Below are 18,132 nucleotides of genomic sequence, written 5' to 3'. Positions count from 1 at the left end.
ATATGTCATTATGACAACAAACTTGAATTCACCGACCAAAACACTTAATGTATAGGAGATATATCCACCAAGGTAAATTGCAATAGAAACTATTGTTTGGCCAGTAATATATTTGGTTCTTTAAAATGTAAAAAAAAATGATGCATAGGATTGCGATTGATACACTCTATACAAATTAGTACCAGGAAAAAATGTTCCTGGAAATAAGACTTAAATAACAACAACAATTATTGTAATAGATAGAATATTACTGTGCAAAGCATTGTAGTGATAACAGGATAAGACACCCAAAAAGCACCAATTAAACTTACAGTACTCTTTTTATAAACATTTTTAGCTATTTTTCTCCAAAAGAAACAACATAGATACTCATTTTGGGACAACTGTTTCAGTATTTTGCTCCTCATCAGTTCAGAGCAGGATACTTGCTGACCAGTTGCGATGGTAAAAGTCCCTTGTTTTCATTTAGAAGACACAGCTAGTGTATGGAGACTTATAGGCAATGCTCTATGAAAAATGGCCAAAAAAAACCATAAAAATAGCTGCATCAACGACTTCTAACCCAGCCCATCAGGATCATGTTCTGTACTGATGAGGGGCAAAATCCTGAAACAGTTGTCTGCTGATAGCTATCTGATTTTGCAGATTTTAGATAGTTTTCCTCCTTCTGTAGATGAAAAGATTTATAAAAAACTGAAGTAAGAAAGAACAAGTATCGGGTTTGCCAGACGAGAGCTAATTTGCATGAACTTTCCCATGGATTATTGCCTGTGAGGAGGTATCAATCACCAGATGGGTCTCTTTAACGGGAACCTGTCAGATGATTGAGGCTCCTAGATCCACGGGCAGCATGAATTAGAGCCTGGCTGAACAACTGCCCGTGGATTGGGCAGCATGACAGGTTCCCTTTAATAAGAACCGGTATGCTCTCCCCGAGGTACTTTGTTTTCCATGTGCACCAATAGCCTAAACCGTTCCAAAATATAAAATTGAAATAATAATAATATTACAAATAAAAATGCAATTGCCATGTGATTTGTACATAAATGCGGGCCCTAACGAAATTCTTAAATGCTGTCATGCCTCCAAGTGACTTTATCCTGAATTTTAGAGCGCCATTAACAATGTTATAGGAAATTGTAAAAGTACTATTTTCCAAGAAAACGGACAGTTTAATATCCTATTAATGTAGTCGTTCTCACACTAAATGGAGCCAGCAAGACCTCGTGCCATCAATCTTGGACAGACTATGCAAAGTCCAAGTATTTTACAATGTGTTGGTTTCCAGAGCTTGTTTGATGACCCTCCAGTGTTCATTGAAGTGTGTTTTAACTTCCTTGTGGTTTTAACCACATTGGAAAGACCACGGGGTGTTTAATCAGCTTTATGACATAAGTCAGGGACAACATTAACTGAGGATGACTAGTATGAATGAATAAGCTGTACCATACGGGTGCTGCCCGACCATTTGTGTCGACGTCTTTCCTTAGTTACTTAGTGTTTTGACTGATTTTGTTCTACGTAAAAAGATATTTATCTATTTGACTTCAACTTTTTATGTTTTTTTAAGTATTTGATTTATGCAGTTGTTTTATGTCAAAAGAACCTGCGGACTGACAAAAACAATACCAAGGGTTGCTGTTTTATATTCTAGTTTTTGGTTCTTATAGAGCTTAAAGGAAAAAAAGTATTGTATAATTAAATCCGAACAAATTAATTTCATTTTTTTATTCCGAAAGCAGGTGTATTTTAAGTCCGAGTGCGATCGACAAAACATCGGATCTCACTCGGATCAATGTTATTTTATCGTGTTGTGCATATATTCGATTTTTTTCTTTGGACAGAGTCCGTCCAAGGAAAAAAATTGCTGCACGCCCAAATTTGATCCGGTATTGGCTTGCACTCGGCCATGCAAGTCAATGAGTCCAAAATGCACAGTCAATAAGAGCAACATAATCAACTGAGTTATCAGCATCTTTTCTTTCTCAAATGTCTTCTTGTGGAAATGGACAAGGCAAGTGCATCCCACACGCCAGTCAAGAACAGGGAATTATGGATTTGCAAAAAATTCAAGGGTCCAACGCCTATAGCTAATTGAAAGGTCCAAAAGTTTTAAAAAAGTGGGTTTTTTTCAACAAATAAATGTTTTTTGCAATGTAGAAGATCTTTTAAATTTCTTACCCTCTTTTTTTAAAAAAATGGATCAACATAATTGAATGCATTGGTAATTTAGGTACATGTTACTGGCATTATATTCAAAATATTGCAGATATATATTAGGAGCAAGCTTAAGTTTGATTTTTGAGATATTATTTATTCCATGATCCAATGGGGATCCATAATATTGTTTTGTCCAAATACGCAAGTAGGTAAGTCTGTCCAAAGAGGCATAAAATACTAGAATAAACTTCAAAAGCTCTCAAAAATGCGCTAATAATAATAAACACATATCTCTACTTTACGGTGGAAGCAGTTACATTGTGGTAAAAATAAGATTCAGTAGTTGAAGATGCAAACAGAATTTTTCCCCGGGAGGTTATCCATTGATTCATCGTTCAATTGGTGACCGGTGCTGAGTAAAAGTTCCTCTCTCACTGGTGATCAGAGATTTCTGTGATTTTAGTATCTCCTGTTAGTATTTTTTATTCCCTTGTTTTTACCCAAATAACAGATTATTAGGTGAGTGACTTCCCACTTTGGTAGCATCATCAGGCTTGAAAAGTACCATAGATAAGGGTATTTGGTCTCAATAAGGAATGGCCAAGATGGACTCTCGTGATTGAGCTGAAAAAAAAACCTAAAGGTTACTAAAAGAAAAAGTGAATACTGAGACCCCCATGAATGACCAAAAATGAGGACTTGTGTGCATTGTTGCTTCATTCAATCTCTCTTTACTGCTGGAGATAACCTAGTATAGAGTTGTTTTTTGCTATCATGTGGAAGCACAACCACTTATTAAGTCCTCTGTCAAGTGGAGTATTTCGCAGTCATCCCCACTTATCAAGTAGTTATCACCTAGTAGTAACTAAGTTAAGTAAATCCATTTTCATTTGAGTATGAATCAGTTTTTTATGCTGATTAGTGGGTAAAATGGTCATGCAACCTTTTGGCATTGAAAGGTCATCGGCAAGGGTTTACATGTCATGTACGAGAATATAGAAAAGATGTCACCCAGTCTTGGTTGGTCCTCCAAGCTATTGTGTGCTGAATGTCTGTAATATAAAGAGGAAGTGCATTGATACTAACAAGGGATTGTGGAATTGTCCCAAGGCCCATGAATAAGGTAAAGAAAGGAAACCAAACACCAAGGCCCATGAATAAGGTAAAGAAAGGAAACCAAACACCAAGCACATCTATCCTTCGTAGACGTTCCACCACAATGGGCAGCCCAGTTTAGTCTTTGTCATGTGGACTACTATCTTTATTTATGTAGACCTGACTGATCCCAAGCTCCATGAATCAGGTAAGAAGAGGAAACCAAACACCATGCATATCTATCCTTAATGGCTAAAAATCCACCGCTATTGGAGAGCCCAGGTTAGCATTTGCCATGTGAACTACTTACAGCCAGGTCCATGAACAGAGGAAGGAGAGGAAACCAAGCTCACATATCCTTGGTGGCTAAAAGTTCCACCGCAATGGGGGAGCCAAGCGTAGTCTTTGCTATGTGTGGGCCACTTTCATCCTTGTAGACACAACAGGTCACCTGGTAGCCTAAAGAGTTAAAATGCTACAAGTAATTTCCAAATTTAAGAGTTTCATGTATAGCATTGCACATGTATGCTATAACTATGCCTGGTTATAGAAAAACAGGAAGCATATGCCCTATAAAATGTATGAAACAGGATATATATCAAGAAGTGCAATCATTAGGAGCTAAAAATCTTTCTATACCCCCATTCTATGGAACTTGTAAATCCTATGTTTTGGCTCTTTGTTTTTTTTCTTTAAGAGACTGTGGTTTGTTATTATGAACTATGTTAACTATAAGGCTGCTAAATTCCTCTCTGTTAAATAATCTTGTAAGATGGGCAGTTTACAACACATAATAGTTGCCATATGTTAAATGAATTTCATGGTTCAAGAATGCACTTTAGCTTTGCTTCCTCTTTAGTGCTTCTAGAACCCTTCCCATAATAATGATTTGAGGTTTTTAGGGCGGGGAGTGCTGATGTTCTATCACTGTAAAATGAGATTTTCATATTTTCCTTAATATAGAGACTGCAGCATTATATTTACTGCTAATGGTTTTCTTGATTGCCTCTTGAATGCGGGATTCAAGCGTTTTGGGACTGATTGGTAGATTTGAAATGTGATCATTGCAGTTTGGAGGAGAACAATTTTCTCTTGTGCATTAACGGTGACCTCAGACATGTCAACAAATTCTTAGGGTTTGTATGTTGCTTTCATTGGAGAGATTTATCTTCAGAAATGCCAACCAACAAAATGGCCACTGAGTGGAGGGGTACTTTGAAAGCTTTAAATGGATAACAATCACTTCCATTGATATATAACTCTAAGGTTAGGGTCAAAAGAGTGTAGATTCTCTCCTCGAAGAGAATCGGGTCAATCATTCAAATCACAATCTGATCATAGTTTGATCACAGTGGAACAGTGTTCTTGGGGTTATACTCAACCTTCTTCTTCCTCCAAACACGGTGAGTCGAGTTGATACCAAAAAGTTCTATTTTGGTCTCATCGGACCACATAACCTTCTCCCACGTCTCCTCTAGATCATCCAGATTGTCATTGTATTTTAATCGATGATGGTGCAGTGTGTTACTAATGGTAATGTTTGAGACTTTGCTCCCAGCTCTTTTCAGGTCATTGACCAGGTCCTCCCGTATAGTTCTGGGCTGATTCCTGACCTTCCTCAGAATCATCCTTACCCCACGAGGCAAGATCTTGTATGGAGCCCCAGACCAAGGAAGATTGACCGTCATCTTGTAATTCTTCCATTTTCCAATAATTGTGCCAACAGTTGTTGCCTTCTCACCAAGCTGCTTGCCTATTGTCCTGTAGCCCATCAAAGCTTTGTGCAGGTCTACAATGTTGTCCCAGGTGTCCTTAGACAGCACTTTGGTCTTGGCCAAGGTGGAGAGGTTGGAGAGTGATGGATTAAGTGAGTGGACAGGTGTCTTTTATACAGGTAACGAGTTCAAACAGGTGCAATTAATACAGGTTATGAGTGCAGAGTAGGAGGTTAACCAGCAAAAAAGATTAGTTCCCATCTAATCCAAAAAAGTATCTGACCAATAAGGCAAAGCAAGATCATAGCATGGCCAGGTAAACATTTATTTAAAACTTAACTTTTACTAGGTATACGTAAAACAATGACCAATATATACCTTAAACAAACATACATTAATTGTCAAAAAATGCAAGTGCTCATGTTTAAAAGTGCTCTATTAATAAAATTGCATCAATCTCACCAAATATAGATTCCTGTTCATTTCTTCCATAATCTGTCCACCATTAGGGAAGATAAGAAAAACGTGGAGAGAGGAAAGAGGGGGATTACAGTAATGAAATAGTCCATATATTCCTACTTGTCGTGCCCCTGCTTAGCTCCTGCCCTAACAAGGGCAGTGCCCAAGTATGAACCTATTTATCAATGGCCCATATAGATTGTGCAGCCTCCCATGGATTGTGTAGCCTCCCTGTATAGTCTTCCAACGCATTTCTTCCCCTGTTTAGGGGGTTCATCAGTGGAGAAAAAGGACTATATGGGTGCTTGCAGTGTCAAGTCAAGCCCGGCTAACTGACTAATGATGTCAGTGCCCCTATCTAGGGATATATGGTCTCTTGTTGGTTGGTCGGTGATCAAATACTTATGTATGCAATAAAATGCAATTTAATTATTTAAAAATCATATAATGTGATTTTCTGTTTCTTATTTTTAGATTCTGTCTCTCACAGGTGAAGTGTACCTACGATAAAAACTACAGACCTCTCTATTCTTTGTAGGTGGGAAAACTTGCAAAATCGGCAGAGTATTAAATACTTATTTTCCCCACTGTAGATTAGAGACAGAAATGAGTGAATTTGTTTGAGGCAAATTGTGTTTACCTTAAATCTTACAAAAAATATTTGTATTGTTCTGAAGTCCAAATTTTTGTTGTTCACTTTGCAAATTTAGCCAAATCATCAGTCATAAAGGGATTAAAGAAGGGTTTGAAAAATGGATTCTTACCTTGCAATGATCTATCCCGCTGCCTCAGCTTACCAGCCTCTTCTTTCCTGAAGTACAGGACATTCCCTTTGAGCAATCTCACTCTGCACAGGGGCTTCCAGCGTCAAGTAGACCTCTGACATAAAAACACTCATTAAGAGGTCAGACACTGACATACAAGGTCCTACCTCCAAAAGGAAGCAACAAAGTTTTTCTTCCTTGAAGTTTTATGTATTCACTAGTGTTGAGCGATACCTTCCGATATTCTAAAGTATCGGTATCGGATTGGATCGGCCGATATCCAAAAAATATCGGATATCGCCAATACCGATACCCGATACCAATGCAAGTCAATGGGACACAAATATCGGAAGCGATCCTGGATGGTTCCCAGGGTCTGAAAGAGAAGAAACTCTCCTTCAGTCCCTGGGATACATATTCATGTAAAAAATATAGAATAAAAATAATGTCGAATGTCTTTCACTCACTGCATTCTTAGGAAAGGAGGCAGACACTTGCACCGCTAGTGTCCGTCGGAGGGGTGAGTATATCCATATTTTTTATTTTTATTCTTTATTTTTTACATGAATATGGATCCCAGGGCCTGAAGAAGAGTCTCCACTCCTCCAGACCCTGGGAACCATACGCACCGCACATGCCGAAGATGACTGGGAACTTATAGGAACTTCCGATTCCGATTTCCGATATCACAAAAATATTGGAACTCGGTATCGGAATTCCGATACAGCGAATATCGGCCGATACCCGATACTTGCAGTATCGGAATGCTCAACACTAGTATTCACACATATTACAGATTTTCTCCATAACAAAATTGATAACTATTTTCAGGGGTAATTCAGACGTCCAATTTTTTTCTCATACGTGAAAAATATAGACCATCGATTTTCATTTGGGTTTGGTCAGCGTGTCCATTTTTATCATCAGCAATTTTCTAGTAAGTAAAAAAACAAACAATTTCATTGTTTTTCCTAAATATTACAATGGTAGGATAGATGAAGACAACCGTGAGTATGACATACTGTGGTCCAGTTCTTCTCGATTGAGGAGAAGATGTGGAAATATGTTTCTCCATCTTCTCCATTCTGTCATCTGCATGCAGTTCGATGTTTTCCGCGGACTCAATGACTTGCAATGCTGAGGGTGATCCAAATTTTGGATCAAACTTGGGCATGCCGCAATTTTTTTCCATGGACCGGCTTGGTCCGAGGAACAAATCTGACATGTGCACAGCCCCACAAAATAACATTGGTCCGAGTGTGATCTGATGTTTTGTCAGATTGCACTATGACCGAAAATACTGCCACGTGCATGAGCCCTTAAAGGCAGACATTCATGTGAGTCCATGATTTTAGACTTGTATGGGTGATTTTGATTTGTGGCATGATCAAAAGCGGACGTGTCTCTGTGCTTTTTATTTTGTGGACACATGGTCAATAAAAAAGCAACAGTGGATACATGTCTATCCAAGAAAATAAAGAATAGAATACGCATGTGAAAAATGGATATCTGAGTGAGTCCTTAAGCAATCTGAAAATGTTGTTACATGGGGTCTGTTTGAAGTGTACATCTAGAGGATCATCAACATATGACCTTCATTATGTCATTGGATAGGCCTATATTGGTTTCCATCACTCGGTTCACTTTTTTTTAGTGTGCCATGCAGTGTACATTTTTTCCTCGTGGGCCTCTTTATGCAAAAGAACATTCTGCTGACTACAAAAATGGTAGACTGGACCTATACTGGTATAAATGAATGGCCCAGCATAAGCCAGGGCATTATTTTGGCCATTTGGTGAATAGGAGCCCATGAGTACATTTGGCAAATGGAATGTGGAGATGTCGTCCAGTAATTTTTTTCATTTCTAAATTGCATCCCACCATGACAAACAAATATATATACATATCTGCCAATCTCACTCTGTTCTGCTTCTGGGTTCCTGCTGGAAAGGAATGGGGAAACAGGTGCATTTGATTCTGTTTGCATAGACATTTGACCTCTGCAGTCAATCACTGGTCACAGCTATGATGCGTTGTTCACGGCTGTGGACACCAATTGACTGCAATGATCGAGTAATGTCCTTAGTGGAAGAGAAGGCAAAGAGATTGTTGGCAGACCTGTTTGTGGTATTGAGAGGGATTGGAAGTTGAGTAAACATGCCATATTTTTATGGATTATAAGATGCATCACACCATAAGATGCACCCCAAATTTTTGGGGGGAAAATCGAAAAAAGGTCAGTTTTAATGGTAACTTACCTGGGAGGTGGCTGCGGTGGAATAGCATCAGGGCAATGCTGCAGACTCTCATAGGATGTTGGCGCCCAATGATTTTCCTGCCGTGGGCTTCGGGTAAATGGCAACTGGAGGTGGTGCATGCACACATTGAGATCTCGGGAGACGAGATCTGGTCTTCCGATATCTCAATCTGCACATGCGCCGCCATTGTGCCGAAGGTCATTGCAGGGAAATCTATGGGAAAGGGGACTCTTCTTACTGGTGTCGACATCTCATGAAAGCCTTGAACCCGTGACATCACAGCTCCTGCCGCCGCCGCCTCCTGAAGCAGTGACCCTGCACCCTGTGACCCCAATCCACCAAAGCCTTCCCCCAGTAAGCTCACTTTGGATTATAAAACGCACCCCCTATTTCCTCCCAAATATGGAGGAGAAAAAGTGCATTTTATAATCTGAAAAATTGTTTTTTATTATTATTTTATTGACTGTGCAGAAGGATTATTTTATTTTCACTATTTTAGGCTGTGTACCCACGGTGATTTTTTGGTGATTTTTTGGTGACTTTTATATGCTGCATAATTTCACTGCATCAAAATGACAGATCTAGTAAAGTTGATGTGATTTATATAAATCTCCTGCCCACTGTGCTGTTTTTTGCTCATTGTAAACTGACCTGCGGTGCGTGTTTCAGATCCGTCACCTTTCAATGTCTCTTGCAGGTATGATAATTATGTGCAGATTTTCCCAATAGAATTCCATAAAAAGCGTAAAAAACGCAGGTAAAAAACATACGAGCGTTTTAAGTGCAGTTTGGTTGCGGAAACACATTAATAGCGCAGTAATCTGCACATCACTGTATCAATAAAGTTTTGTCAAAGCCAAATACTATTATTATTATTATTTATTTATATAGCACCATTAATTCCATGGTGCTGTACATGAGAAGGGGTTACATACAGGGTTATAGATATCGTTAACAGTAAACAAATTTACGATGACAGACTGGTACAGAGGGGAGAGCACCCTGTCCTTGCGGACTTACATTCTAGGAAGTATTTTTTAAAAAAAATCATTTTTTTATTTAAAACATGACACACCAACAAAACACAAAAAAGCAGCGTAAAAAATGTGATAAAAACACATGTAGAAAACACTCAAAAACGCAATTAAAAATCTGCAACATCAAGAAATCACCAAATACTCATCATAGGAACATATCCTTCGGATTTAAGGAAATTCACAAGGCAATTGATTGGTTACTCAAATCTGCATGAACAGTAAAAAAATTTTTAGTTGACATGATAAAGAAAAAAAAATTTCCATAAATAAGAGGGAATGATCCGATTCCAAGCCTCTCATTTTGGCAGCTTCCTGTTCCACTGGCTTCTATGACTTCTCCAGCTATCATTCCAAAAAGCTACAGTATGTGCAAAGAATGTGTCCCTTACCTCTGTAAAGTTGAAAAACTCGATATAATTTAAATCAGATTTAATTCTGGAAATATATGTAGCTTAAACATAGTAACATAGTTAGTAACATAGTAACATAGTTAGTAAGGCCGAAAAAAGACATTTGTCCATCCAGTTCAGCCTATATTCCATCATAATAAATACCCAGATCTACGTCCTTCTACAGAACCTAATAATTGTATGATACAATATTGTTCTGCTCCAGGAAGACATCCAGGCCTCTCTTGAACCCCTCGACTGAGTTCGCCATCACCACCTCCTCAGGCAAGCAATTCCAGATTCTCACTGCCCTAACAGTAAAGAATCCTCTTCTATGTTGGTGGAAAAACCTTCTCTCCTCCAGACGCAAAGAATGCCCCCTTGTGCCCGTCACCTTCCTTGGTATAAACAGATCCTCAGCGAGATATTTGTATTGTCCCCTTATATACTTATACATGGTTATTAGATCGCCCCTCAGTCGTCTTTTTTCTAGACTAAATAATCCTAATTTCGCTAATCTATCTGGGTATTGTAGTTCTCCCATCCCCTTTATTAATTTTGTTGCCCTCCTTTGTACTCTCTCTAGTTCCATTATATCCTTCCTGAGCACCGGTGCCCAAAACTGGACACAGTACTCCATGTGCGGTCTAACTAGGGATTTGTACAGAGGCAGTATAATGCTCTCATCATGTGTATCCAGACCTCTTTTAATGCACCCCATGATCCTGTTTGCCTTGGCAGCTGCTGCCTGGCACTGGCTGCTCCAGGTAAGTTTATCATTAACTAGGATCCCCAAGTCCTTCTCCCTGTCAGATTTACCCAGTGGTTTCCCGTTCAGTGTGTAATGGTGATATTGATTCCCTCTTCCCATGTGTATAACCTTACATTTATCATTGTTAAACCTCATCTGCCACCTTTCAGCCCAAGTTTCCAACTTATCCAGATCCATCTGTAGCAGAATACTATCTTCTCTTGTATTAACTGCTTTACATAGTTTTGTATCATCTGCAAATATCGATATTTTACTGTGTAAACCTTCTACCAGATCATTAATGAATATGTTGAAGAGAACAGGTCCCAATACTGACCCCTGCGGTACCCCACTGGTCACAGCGACCCAGTTAGAGACTATACCATTTATAACCACCCTCTGCTTTCTATCACTAAGCCAGTTACTAACCCATTTACACACATTTTCCCCCAGACCAAGCATTCTCATTTTGTGTACCAACCTCTTGTGCGGCACGGTATCAAACGCTTTGGAAAAATCGAGATATACCACGTCCAATGACTCACCGTGGTCCAGTCTATAGCTTACCTCTTCATAAAAACTGATTAGATTGGTTTGACAGGAGCGATTTCTCATAAACCCATGCTGATATGGAGTTAAACAGTTATTCTCATTGAGATAATCCAGAATAACATCCCTCAGAAACCCTTCAAATATTTTACCAACAATAGAGGTTAGACTTACTGGCCTATAATTTCCAGGTTCACTTTTAGAGCCCTTTTTGAATATTGGCACCACATTTGCTATGCGCCAGTCCTGCGGAACAGACCCTGTCGCTATAGAGTCACTAAAAATAAGAAATAATGGTTTATCTATTACATTACTTAGTTCTCTTAGTACTCGTGGGTGTATGCCATCCGGACCCGGAGATTTATCTATTTTAATCTTATTTAGCCGGTTTCGCACCTCTTCTTGGGTTAGAGTGGTGACCCTTAATATAGGGTTTTCATTGTTTCTTGGGATTTCACCTAGCATTTCATTTTCCACCGTGAATACCGTGGAGAAGAAGGTGTTTAATATGTTAGCTTTTTCCTCGTCATCTACAACCATTCTTTCCTCACTATTTTTTAAGGGGCCTACATTTTCAGTTTTTATTCTTTTACTATTAATATAGTTGAAGAACAGTTTGGGATTAGTTTTACTCTCCTTAGCAATGTGCTTCTCTGTTTCCTTTTTGGCAGCTTTAATTAGTTTTTTAGATAAAGTATTTTTCTCCCTATAGTTTTTTAGAGCTTCAATGGTGCCATCCTGCTTTAGTAGTGCAAATGCTTTCTTTTTACTGTTAATTGCCTGTCTTACTTCTTTGTTTAGCCACATTGGGTTTTTCCTATTTCTAGTTCTTTTATTCCCACAAGGTATAAACCGCTTACACTGCCTATTTAGGATGTTCTTAAACATTTCCCATTTATTATCTGTATTCTCATTTCTGAGGATATTGTCCCAGTCTACCAGATTAAGGGCATCTCTAAGCTGTTCAAACTTTGCCTTCCTAAAGTTCAATGTTTTTGTGACTCCCTGACAAGTCCCCCTAGTGAAAGACAGGTGAAACTGCACAATATTGTGGTCGCTATTTCCTAAATGCCCAACCACCTGCAGATTTGTTATTCTGTCAGGTCTATTAGATAGTATTAGGTCTAAAAGTGCTGCTCCTCTGGTTGGATTCTGCACCAATTGTGAAAGATAATTTTTCTTGGTTATTAGCAGAAACCTGTTGCCTTTATGGGTTTCACAGGTTTCTGTTTCCCAGTTAATATCCGGGTAGTTAAAGTCCCCCATAACCAGGACCTCATTATGGGTTGCAGCTTCATCTATCTGCTTTAGAAGTAGACTTTCCATGCTTTCTGTTATATTTGGGGGTTTGTAACAGACCCCAATGAGAATTTTGTTACCATTTTTCCCTCCATGAATTTCAACCCATATGGACTCGACATCCTCATTCCCTTCGCTAATATCCTCCCTTAAAGTGGACTTTAGACAAGACTTTACATAGAGACAAACCCCTCCTCCTCTCCGATTTTTACGATCCTTTCTAAACAGACTGTAACCCTGTAAGTTAACTGCCCAGTCATAGCTTTCATCTAACCATGTCTCGGTTATTCCCACTATGTCAAAGTTACCTGTAGATATTTCTGCTTCTAGTTCTTCCATCTTGTTTGTCAGGCTTCTGGCGTTTGCGAGCATGCAGTTTAGAGGATTTTGTTTTGTTCCAATCTCCTCACTGTGAATTGTTTTAGAAATGTTCTTACCTCCCTTCTGAGTATGTTTTCCTGGGTCGTCTTTGTTCGAGTCTAATGTTTTTCTTCCCGTCCCCTCTTCTTCTAGTTTAACGCCCTCCTGATGAGTGTAGCGAGTCTTCTGGCGAATGTGTGTTTCCCAGGTTTGTTGAGGTGTAGTCCGTCTCTGGCGAGGAGTCCATCATACCAGTAATTCACACCGTGGTCCAGGAATCCAAATCCTTGTTGTCTGCACCATCGTCTTAGCCAGTTGTTTGCATCAAGGATCCTGTTCCATCTCCTGGTGCCATGCCCGTCTACTGGAAGGATAGAAGAAAAAACTACCTGTGCATCCAGTTCCTTTACTTTCTTCCCCAACTCTTCAAAGTCCTTGCAGATTGTCGGTAGGTCCTTCCTTGCCGTGTCATTGGTGCCAACATGTATCAGAAGAAATGGGTGGACGTCCTTGGAGCTGAAGAGCTTTGGTATCCTATCGGTCACATCCTTGATCATCGCACCTGGAAGGCAGCATACTTCTCTTGCAGTTATGTCCGGTCTGCAGATGGCTGCTTCGGTGCCTCTCAGTAGTGAGTCTCCCACCACCACCACTCTTCGTTGCTTCTTGGCTGTACTTTTTGCTGTCACTTGTTGCTGTGTGCCCTTTTCTTTTTTGCTTGCTGGTATTGCTTCATTCTTAGGTGTGCCATCTTCATCCTCTACAAAGATTTGATATCGGTTCTTCAGTTGTGTGGTTGGTGATTTCTCCATGGTCTTCTTGCTTCTTTTGGTCACATGCTTCCACTCATCTGCTTTTGGAGGTTCTCTGACACTTTTTGCACCTTCTGTGACCAGTAGAGATGCTTCTGTTCTGTCTAGAAAGTCTTCATTCTCTTTGATGAGTTTCAAAGTTGCTATTCTTTCTTCCAGACCCCGCACCTTTTCTTCTAAAAGGGCCACTAGTCTACACTTCTGACAGGTGAAATTGGATTCTTCTTCTGGTCGATCTGTGAACATGTAGCACATGCTGCAGCTCACCATGTAGGTTGTCACATCTGCCATGTTGCTCCTAGATCCTGCTGACTTGCTGTGTGTTTTCCTTCTTGTGTAATCTACTCAGCCAAGCTCTCTTGCAATAATGTCCTACAGGCAAAAATTCGCGCGCCGTAAGGCGCGCGGTTTGGTGATGCTTTCGAAGCAGCTGGTCCCGGCTGTACCCAACGATCTTCTAGCTTAGGGAGACTTCGCTTCTCCCAGAAGGCACCTGGAATATGCAAATTAGCCTCCTGAAGCTTGAATCCCTGGAATCCCCATGTGTTTTTGGCAATAAAAAAAGAATTGGAATTTTCCCAATGCCTTGGGCTTTTGAAATCTATTTGACTGTGATATTACAGCCATATGACACAACAGCAAATATTGAAACAATTGACAGGATGAATGTTTTTTCCCCAATAAGAACTTTTCTAAAGGAAATTATAAGCCTATGCCCTTAAAAAAAATTGCTTAAAGGCAATCTGCCAGATGTAATTCACTCCCCAAACTATTTATATCATAGAATTATAGAATGTTAGAGTGGAAAGAGACCTCCAGCGTCATCATGTCCAACCCCATGCTCAATGTAAGATTCACTAAACCATCTCAGACAAATGTCTGTCCAGCCTCTGTTTGAAGACTTCCATTGAAGGAGAACTCACCACCTCTCTTGGCAGCCTGTTCCACTCATTGATTGCCCTCATTGTCAAAAAGTTTTTTCTAATATGTAATCTGTAATCTCCAAGCTAAATATTCCAAGATCCTTTAACCGTTCTTTGTATTGTAGGACATACCTTGCAGTTCACTCACGATCCTGGTAGCTCTTATCTGAACTTGCTCCAGTTTTTCAATGTCTTTTTTAAAATGTGGTGCCCAGAACTGGACACAGTATTCCAGATGAGGCCTGACCAAGGAGGAGTAGAGGGGGATAATTACTTCTCATGATCTAGACTCAATGTTTTTCTTAATACATCCTAGAACTGTGTCTGCCTTATTTGCTGCTGCATAACACTGTTGACTCATGTGCAGTCTGTAATCTATTAATATACCCAAGTCTTTTTCACACGTTCTCTTGCTTACTTCTATTTCTTTTATTCTGTAGATGTAATTGTATGCATATTTAGCTTTTGCAAAGAATAGTCCACAATATCTTTACATGGCCAGTCTTTTCCTCCATTACTGAGAAATCATCATTTTGAGTGACATGCAAATGAGGCTAAAGAACTATTTGTAGATCTGAAGTCTCTCCAGGTCTATTCCCCCCAGCGCCACTTGCTCCTGCTTGACTGACAACTTTGCTTGAAGTCACATAGCATAGAGACTGACAGATCTACAGATTTAGATCTTCAGATATACCAAAGTCCTTCAGCTTCATTTGAATACTAATTCAAACACTGATTTCTCAGTAACAGAGGAACGGACTGCCATGTAAAGTTTGGCAGGACTTGTTTTTGAAAGAGCTGTATGCGTAAATAAATAGTTTTGGACTGGGTGAAATAATTTCAGGAGGGGTTTTCCCATAATGTCCTGCAGCTATGACATCTAATGGATTTTCATATCTTGTGCAGTGGTGGTAAGCACCTGGAGCATCAAAGATCAGAGGTTCCTAGTGGAGTACAGTTTATACAGCAGAGTGACTGGATAAGTCTCTCTCTTCTATTCAGTGTAAGCTCTTATGGTCAGAGGGGTTAACTCTCTCTCATCTAAGATGTTATGATCAGTGGGGGTCTCTCTCTCGTCTGTAGAATATAAGCTCTTATGGTCCTTTTTGTACTATCTCTCCTATAGAGTGGAAGCTATTATAGTAAGTGAGGTCCTCTTTCTCTCATCTGTCAAGAGTAAGCTTTTATGGTTAGCAGGGTACTCATTCCTATAGAGTATAAGCTCTTATACAGAGATAGGCGAACTCGAACAGTAAAGTTCGGCATCCGTACCGAACACCTACTGTCCGTTTGGGCATGGACACTGAGCATGGACTTCACCAGGAAGTTTGTGTTACTGTTTGGGTTTGGCCTCGGAGCACAGGTGTTTGTCGCACTGTCATGTGTATGACAGCATGGTAAACATTGCTTATGATCGGAAGTAAAATCTTTAACGCTGATCGAACAGCCGCAGTTCCCACACTGTCAAATTACATCTTGAGCCCGCAGCTGTAATCAGAGGTATCAAGTTTACCTCCAGTCGCTGGTGTCGGCTGATGGGACTACTTCCATCAGCCAACGCCTGGTGCCACTAATAACAGTGAGAGCAGGAGCGACTGATGAGAGTATTCATCAGCCGGCATCTGCACTCTAAATAAATTATTTTAAAAAAACACGTGGGTTCCCCTGTATTTTTGATAACCAGCCAGGCAAAACTCACAGCTGAGGCTGCAATCCTCAGCTCTCAGCCTCAGCAAAGCTGGTTATCAAGAATAGAGGGCTTGCCATGCTGTTTTTTTAATTACTTAAATAAATAATAAAAAAGGCTTTGCTTCACCCTCATTTTTGACAAACAGCCTTGCTAAAGCAGACAGCTGGGGGCTGGTATTCTCAAGCTGGTAAGAGACCATGGACATTGCACACCAGTCTAAAAATAGCAGTCCACAGCCACTCAGAAAAGGCTCATCTATTAGATGCGCCAATTCTGGAACTTTGCCCAGCTATTCCCACTTGCCCTGTAGAAAATGACAAATGGGGTAATATTTGTGGGGTTGATGTTACCTTTGTATTGTCTGGTGACATTAAGCCCACGGCTTAGTAATGGAGAAGCGTCTATAAGACACCTATCCATTGCTAATCATATAGTTACATTAAAAATAAAGACACAGCCAGAATAAAGTCTTTTATTTGAAATAAAAACAAAACAGTTTTCCTTTTTTATTTTAAAATAACAACACAGTTATACTTACCTAATGCCCATTCCATTGAAGCCCTCATCTTCTGTAATTAAACAAAAATAAAAAACAACAATATCCCTCACCTGTTCATCGCTCTGTCCCATGCCATAATCAATGTCTGGAAATTACTCGTTTTAAGCCTGGACGTGCCAAGGTGTGACTGTCCAGGTTGAGAACCACTGATGAATGAGCTGCTGCGAGCGCAGCATTAGTGAGCAGCAGTAACCTTATCAAGGTTACCTCAGGTCACTGAGGCTGCGTCCCCAGCCAGGCCAATGAACTGCAGTGGCCTCAGCACCGTGACACTTTTTCTCATGGTGCGGAAGTAAGTTCACCGCAGTTCAAATTCACAGTGAAATTCTCCCGGTGAAGTGCGGTAAACTCACCTCTGCAACGTGAGACTTTTTCTCATGGTGTTGAGGTCACTGCAGTTCATTGGCCCAGTGACCAGCAGTAACCTTGATGACGTCATCGCTGCTCAATGATGTCATTGCGGCTCAATGATGCAGCTCATTTGTCAGTGGTTCTCAGCCTGGATGGTAGCATCTTGGCACCCTTTCAGGAATACTTTATTGCACCTTTTGACAATAGCTCCTGTCTGGTACGGACGGGGGCTGAAATTCAGCCCTGGCATTTGAGATCACACAGGCCCATGGTGTCCCGCCCCCAGCACCAGATGGGGATATATTACTAATATTACCCTGAATGGAGGAAAGCAAGATTTACTACAAGACCAATATTTCTAATGATATCAATGTCACAACTCTTAACAGTATGGGTGTCTTCAGTGGCGTAACTTGAAACTCATGGGCCTCGATGCGAAAGCTCCAACAGGGCCCCCAAATATTTTAAATCTTTAATAGCAATAGTCTTTTTCTATAGGCCAAAGAGACTTTTAAGGCCCCCTAGGCTCCAGGGCCCGGGTGCGATTGCTACCCCTGCACCTGCTGTAGTTACGCCCCTGGGTGTCTTGAGAACACCAATTCTCTTAACAGCGTAGCAGACAAGGAGGCCCATGACAATCCGGCCCTGGCTCCTGTCAAGGGAAAATAATTTCGAGTGAACAGTCAGTTTTTGAAGTTGATTTGTTGTCAGCAGGAAAAATGAGCAAGTATAAGTGGATCGCCCCCGGGGGCCGTGGAGTACTCGGTACCGGGCCCTCTTCTGTTCTCAGTAGGGATGTCACGGTGGCTGACCCGGTCCGTGGCCCTCGGGAGGTCCGTTGGTGGAGTGGGGGAAAGGTCTTTAAAGGGATAATATTCGTGACGCCACCTGTGGTGTTCGGTCAGGGTGACCAACGCTGCTTAGGGGTCCACTGGGGTGATGTTATGGCAGCTAGATGGTA

Source organism: Ranitomeya imitator, chromosome 8, assembly GCF_032444005.1.
Source record: "Ranitomeya imitator isolate aRanImi1 chromosome 8, aRanImi1.pri, whole genome shotgun sequence".
Taxonomy (NCBI): domain Eukaryota; kingdom Metazoa; phylum Chordata; class Amphibia; order Anura; family Dendrobatidae; genus Ranitomeya; species Ranitomeya imitator.
Note: the sequence above shows the minus strand (reverse complement) of the source record.